At 41.5% G+C, this 7396-nt stretch overlaps 1 protein-coding gene across 5 annotated transcripts in view; it reads right to left on the bottom strand.

The window, feature by feature from the left end:
* mark4a (MAP/microtubule affinity-regulating kinase 4a) overlaps nt 1–325 on the bottom strand; it is a 36196-nt gene extending 35871 nt beyond the window's left edge. For all 5 annotated transcript variants that reach the window (XM_031310745.2, XM_031310750.2, XM_031310746.2 and 2 more), the window contains exon 1: nt 1–325. This exon is cut by the window's left edge and continues 337 nt beyond it. The gene's annotated coding sequence lies outside the window, so the exon portion shown is untranslated.
* Between the last annotated feature and the right edge of the window lie 7071 nt (nt 326–7396).

Below are 7396 nucleotides of genomic sequence, written 5' to 3'. Positions count from 1 at the left end.
TGCAATGCAATGCAAATCCCGAGCCTCAAATAAGTGCTAATATGCGGTGATGTTTGGCCGGAGCCCAGCGTCTCTGTGGCGACTCTCCACCCCCTGCCTCATTTCGCCATACAAAACAAACACGGCTCCCTCTGGGTGGCTGTCATCTCCGTTTGTCATAACACTGCCCGCTATAATCGTTCACTTTAACCCCGCGACGCCAATGCAATCCGCTCCCTTTTGCAGCAGCTCGCAGGAAAACACAGTTTATACGGTGCAGCGGGGGAAAAGGCCGAAATGTCCAGAAATCGGTATTCCCGGTCGGTGAGATGCGCACCACCGTCAAGTCAGGGAGAATACACAGAAGCACGACTTCCGGTCTCTGGTTTTTGAAGTAATAGCCTTTATGAATCAACAATAATTCATTGTGATATTACCTACACTAGTTGCCAGTTTCGCACCGTTGTGACGAAAAGAGAGCTGAGCCAGAAGGCAAAGCTCTCAATCTACCGGTCAGTTTTCGTTCCTACCCTCACCTATGGTCATGAAGGCTGGGTCATGACCGAAAGAACGAGATCCAGGGTACAAGCAGCCGAAATGGGTTTCCTCAGGAGGGTGGCTGGCGTCTCCCTTAGAGATAGGGTGAGAAGCTCAGTCATCCGTGAGGAGCTCGGAGTAGAGCCGCTGCTCCTTTGCGTCGAAAGGAGCCAGTTGAGGTGGTTCGGGCATCTGGTAAGGATGCCCCCTGGGCGCCTCCCTAGGGAGGTGTTCCAGGCACGTCCAGCTGGGAGGAGGCCTCGGGGAAGACCCAGGACTAGGTGGAGGGATTATATCTCCAACCTGGCCTGGGAACGCCTCGGGATCCCCCAGTCGGAGCTGGTTAATGTGGCTCGGGAAAGGGAAGTTTGGGGTCCCCTGTTGGAGCTGCTACCCCCGCGACCCGTTACCGGATAAGCGGAAGAAGATGGATGGATGGATGGATGGATAGTTGCCAGTTTATTAGGAACACTAGCAGTATTCATTAAGTTTTATATTAAGTATTCAGATCCTTTACTTAAGTAAAAGTACTAATACCACACTGTGAAACTACTATGTTACAAGTAAAAGTATTGCATTTAAAATTATACTTAAGTAAGAGTATGTAAGTATCATCAGGAAAATGTACATAAAGTATTAAAAGTAAAAGTAGTCAATGCAGAAAAACCCTCCCATTGTAGAAAGTGTAAAGGATCCAAACAGTTGTGTGTTTAATGGTCTAATCATCTCAGCTGGACTTGTAGGCCGTTATATTGTTGGCTAGTTTACTTTAAAATGTGTTTTGCGTGTAAAACTCTTAATGTGTAAAGTAACTAGTAACTAAAGCTGTCAGATGAATGTAGTGGAGTAAAAAGTACAATATTTCTCTCTGAAATGTAGCCGAGTAGAAGTAGAAAGTGGCATGAAAAGAAAAGCCTCAACTAAAGTACAAGTACCTTAAATTTGTACTTAAGTACAAGATAGGATAGTTGAGTAAATGTACTTAGTTACATTCCACCACAGGGTACACCTAGCTAAAATAATGCAGTCTATCTGTAATAAATCCTCTCTCATTAAGGTTCTAATGTTACCCTTGTTATACTGACAGCTGTTTCTATTCTATTGTGAGGGTAGACTAAATAACAGAAACACCTCTCCTAACAAAGTCATACCATTTAAACGTCTCACTTTTCAAATACTACACATACGGGCTCCATCAAAACATCAGAACATAGGTCAACAGTAGAACAAATACATGAAGCCCAAGACAAAAGTAGGACCATCAGTGGAAAGACAAAAATGAATGACCACTCTTAACATTAGTCTATAAATGTGAATTTAGTGATGCACTGCAGCTTTATGCTGTCTGAGCTCCTCAAGCATGACCATGGCTATTGGACTACTAAAGGCCTGTAGCCCACAGGGCCAGGTACGCCATAGTCTATATCTGCGATGTTTCATTTCCGGGATTGTTCCGGTGCCACCAAGACTCTGCCGGATGTGCCTCATTTTCGGCCGGATGTCCGTCACCTTCCTCTTTCTTTGTGTTGGCGTTCTAAACTCTGGAGGATTTCTGAGGACTATGGTTAACTGCTCCTCAGATCTCTGCAGGGTAAATCCAGACAGCTAGCTAGACTATCTGTCCAATCTTTTGAACGTACACATGTTCCACCAAAAAAAGTTCCTTCCCGAGGCTATTTTGCCCAAGGCGACTGTGATTGGTTTAAAGAAATGCCAATAAACCAGAGCACGTTTTTATCCCATCCTGGAATGCTGTATGGACTAGCCAGACCTTCCTCCGCAGCGCTGTGGAGGAAGGTCTGGCAATGCAAGACTAGTTACGCCATAATAACCTCAAATATATATTTCTTTCTTTTATGTATAAACAAACAAATGAAGAAAAATGTTCTGCTGCATTGAAGACGAGAGAAGCATATTATTATGGGATCCAAGCAGTATTCAACACACTCAAAGACTAAAACAATCTTTATAACTTGGTTAAGATAATACTGTAATAGCTACTTTGAAGTAGGTTAACTATTGAATATTCATCAGTGTGCTGGTTTGCTCATCTGTATATGTAAAGCACAAGATATAGTTGTTATTCGTTGTTGTTGATGTCTACGGCTATACTCCTCCCTTAAGGGGTCATTGTGGAATAGACGGAGAAGTCTGAAGTCCTCCATTGCTTGTAAAAGCATAATGCAACATATCATTCATATAGGGCACAAAAATACACTAAATATCCCAATGTGGGGCACTTTTATCTTCTGTGTGTTAACCTGCCTTTCACTCAATGCACGCAGGAAGAGGCATCACTATCCGTGGCCCTGGGAAGAAATCAGCAGATGGACTTCTTCAAAGCGAAAAAAACTAACTTTTATTTTGAAAACCGTATCTCTTCTCTTCCTGTCTGATCTGTCTAACTGTATTTCGTTCGACGCAGCTGAGATGCGCCACATCAGAGATGCTTACAGGTCCAACACAACACAACCCACTGCCGGTTTTACCAGCGTAGATTTGTGCGTAAAATTAGCATACACTCTCCAAAGATGGCCGAAGTGCAGAGCCTCACCATCCAAAGGCTCGGATTTATTTTAGTGTTTTCTGCTTAGTGATCTGGTGTTCATGATGGGTTGTGTGGCAGTGGCCTGCACAGGGAGAGGAGCAATCTTTACTTGGGTGCCACGGAGGTTCTACTTTTAGATAAAGCAAATCACTTAAGCAGACACAGATATTACCTCACATTAAACCCTGTGTCTGTAATGAAATCAAATCTTACAAAAACTTGATTTAATGATTGAAAAAATCTTTCGAAATAAGTATTAGGTGTGTCACAAAGTAAGAACTTCATCAGTTCAGAGCAACTGTTCATCCAGCCTTCACCTTCTCAAAATTGGCTTTATATGCTAACCCTTTCCTCTTCTCAGTACACTGAAAACCGTACATTTCCATGCATACTTTTGTATTGTCTCTGTCCATGATGTGCTGCCTGTACTCTAGACTAATGGCCATTATTGACTTCCAGAGGTCATCTCTGGGGTTGACAAAGAGAAGAGGCATGCACACATTACATCAGTTGGTGTGAGTGTGTGCTTGTTATTGGTTTTGTGATGGCATATCACAGTCCCACCGCTATGTATCTTCTGTCTGTGTTGAGGTCACGTATGGAAATCTGTGCAGAGGCATTATGGTTGTTGCCCTGTCTGTTCATCAGGTCCTACCTGTAAGACATGTCTGGGCATTTCCACCACAAGTCAGTGCTTAGCGCTGGGACTTAAAGGATTTCAAAGAATTTTTCAAGTCTGTCTTAAAACAACAGTCAGGTGCCTATGAGCATTGAAAACATTTTTCTTGCTTACCATTCCTTTTGGTGGCCTACATAAGTCTTTTTTTTAATGCCGCAATTACGACTCATAAATGTTTATAGTGGCAGCGCCCTCTAGCGGCCATAGTAATTATGACAAGAGCAAAGCAGGAATTAAGGTGACCCACGGCAGAGACACATTGGCCGTGAAGCGCCGTGAAGTGGAGCCATTTTCATTTCGTCGCCCATGTAATCCAATCTGTCTGTTCACACCGGATGCAGCGATCGTTTTCATGCGTCTCCTCTGTTTCTTCTGTAAGAGCGGCAACTTTCAAGTAAGGAGAAAGGCTGGGGTGGTGGATGGGTCAAACAAACACAGCATTTTCACCCAGGAGACCGGGTTTCGTGTCCCGTTTGTAAATAAAAGTAAATGGCTAGTTATTTTTTTTCAATACGGAACAATTGGAACTGCGTATACTGCGTCATGTGCATAACCGGTCCATAATATGATTTTAATCCAAACCCAGTTCCTGAATTGGACCAAAAAAGGTGCCGGTACTCTAATTCTGCAATTGCATGACATGATCATGTGTCTTGGATATATTTATATGCATATCTTGGTAATGTATTGCTTAAAATGTGTTTTTGTATGCATTTCATTGACATGAGCTGGCACAGTAGTCTACTGGCACAGTAGTCTACTCCAGCGTTCAGGGTAACAATAATATGTTTATCCAACATAACAAGGACATGTTCAGCTCTGTTTTCTCAGCGTTAAGCCACAATGTGAGAGACACAGTTACGCAGGTGTTTAGGGGTGCGTACCTACTCACCGTGGGAGTTGGCGATACCCATAATCTTTTTCTGTACTAAGTAGTTTTGGTGCCTAAACGTAACCAAACTGCAGTCATTTCACAATGTTAACGACATGTTTAAAACTGCGACCATTACATTTTCTGGTTTGGATATGAGGACTGAAAACGCTCCTTTGGGTCGTTTTTCCTGCCACCTCTAGGGGCGCTGATTTATAAAACGCTCCTATGGGTCGTTTTAGAAGGTAGGAATAAACTACCTATATAGTTGTATGGTTTTTGGAGGACTTGTTGCTTTATTCTGTGCACAACTATATTCCAAAGTTATGCAGTCTGGGTTAGATAAATCAAGTGGATATCTTCCACTCTTTTTAATATGAAATCGTTTTGGGTACAGGGTGTAGCCCAGGGCCAACTGGTGCTTTCTGTCCTTTCACTTCAACCCCATACATCCAACGGCGTGCTTAAGCAGAGTATGCCCACCATAACCTCTGGAGCTACCGCACCAGATTGTTTCTAAGTGTCAGATTGGGCTCCAGACACCTCTCTTCCCTGAGAACAGTAAGACGAGGTAGATATGTGCCATCTTCTGAGTTTCATCAGGTCTATTGACACACCACAGCTGCCCATAAAACAAGATTCCAAAAAAAACTCCAGAGTTGTTCAAAATACATTGTTTGTTTAGTGGTGAAAATTGAACAAAGAAATGATCCCATCCTTGGGTGGAGGTGGAGTATTCACCAGTTAAGTCTTGCTAGCCCATACTGAGCAAAGAAAAATGTGTAGATTGGTGCCCTCAGGCTAGTTATGTTTGTACATACATGTTGTCTGTTACTACAAAGTACTTCAGGAAAGTTGTATTGTGCAATGTCTCATTCTACATTAAGTCCTTGGGTTATACGTCCACTTGGGTTCACTTTGATTGACATTTGATTGTTAGGGGTAGGAACTATGGATAAAATTTTCCATATGCAATTTTTTATCACAATATTGATGTAAATAGATTTTCTGGAAATAACCTGACGAACGAGGCTGTACATAAGCACAGCAGTGCTTTGAGCTAAATGCTAATGCCAACATGCTAATATGCTCACAGTGACAAGGCTAACATGCTGAGGTTTAATGTTTACCATGTTCATTATCTTAGTTTAGCCTGTTAGCACAAATACAAATATATACATATACAAAGTACAAATACTTTGTTACTGTACTCAAGTAGATTTTTCAGATGTTTTTACTTTACTTTACTATTTATTTTTGTGCCGACTTTTTACTTCTACTCCTTACATTTTTAATACGAATATCAGTACTTTCTACTCCTTAAATTTTACAAAATTGGCTCGTTACTTTGGTTTCAAATAATTTCAGTGGAGTTACCGTTATTATCAAGAATGACTCCTGGCGAATGTGCTGCAAATTGTGCCAACCGAAACACCACGAACTGCTGGCTTTCAAGAATTCACCATAGAATTGTGAGCCTGACATATTACATTTATTATTATTAGCACTCCATCCGTCAGTTCATTTCTTATACGCTGCTGCCATCTAATTGTTGTTAGTTGTAACTCTAAAAGTATGGGGATCTTCTCAATTAATGTCTGTTTAGCAATTCATATTGTATCCTTTATTTTCTTTCCAGAAGCCATATTTGAGCACACATACATACATGTAGATTCTTTTAAATGTTAAGGGGAAGATTAAAAAAGAGAAACTGGATCTGTGAATTCTCACAGAATCACAATTGAATTCATATCTTGCTACTCCGTCAGAATACAAACTACAACCCATTTCAGGGCACATTTCACATTACAGTTCTTCTCTTTAGCACCTCCAGTGGACATTTGTTTCTCAAAACTGTGGCAGAATGTACTACCCGGTGGGTTTGTGGCGCTGCAGAAAATGTGGCCAGAGGTATGTATATCGCAGGAGACCAGGTTAAAAACATCAGCGTGGCCTCCGTCACATCCATGTCAGGATCAAAATCCTCTGAGCCGTTTTATCATTTATCTTTTACTGTCTATGGTTTTATCTGAGTTATGAGTCACTTCCTGTTTGGAGAGTTCATAAAGGGTTTCTACTCTTCGTCCTAAAGGAAGACTGATTTCCTCCTCTGTGTTTATTTAATGAGTTCAGGCACAGGCTAAACTCCTTTCCTTTGTGAAACAGAGAAAACACAAATAGCACTAGTTGGATTTGAGCTCACAACCTTGAGTCTGTGGAGCATTTCTCCTCCAGCTCAGCTATCAAGTCTCTGAAAAAAATAACTCAATATTTCAATTAAGGTTCAACAACACGGAGTCGCTTCACATCTGTGGAGTAAAGTTCAGGTTATTTTATCAATAGATAAATGTAATACATTATATTAGGGTTAGATCGGGGGCAACAGAAGGAAAAGACAAAACTAAGTTTGTCTGCAGATTGACGGAGATGAAGTAGTTTCTTTATGTTTATCATCCCGGAGATGGTCCAGTGGGGAAGGACACCGACCAATGACTAGAAGACGCAGGTTCAAACCCTGCCTGAAATATGCCATGCAGGAGTGTTTGTGATGAATAGATATGGCCACTTGTGTAATTTCAACAATGATTTCAACTTGCGTATTTCCATTGATGATTTCAACTTGTGAATTCTCAACCATTTCAACTTGAGAATTTGGATCTGTGAATTCTCACAGACTCACAATTGAGTTCCTATCTTGCTACTCAGTCAGAATCGTATTAACCTGGAGTCTCTGTCACAATAATCATACATGTGATGTTTTAGGCCTATTGGCAGACATCCA

This window comes from Sander lucioperca, chromosome 13 (genome assembly GCF_008315115.2).
Source record: "Sander lucioperca isolate FBNREF2018 chromosome 13, SLUC_FBN_1.2, whole genome shotgun sequence".
NCBI lineage: Eukaryota > Metazoa > Chordata > Actinopteri > Perciformes > Percidae > Sander > Sander lucioperca.
This window is presented reverse-complemented; position numbering and strand designations above follow the sequence as displayed.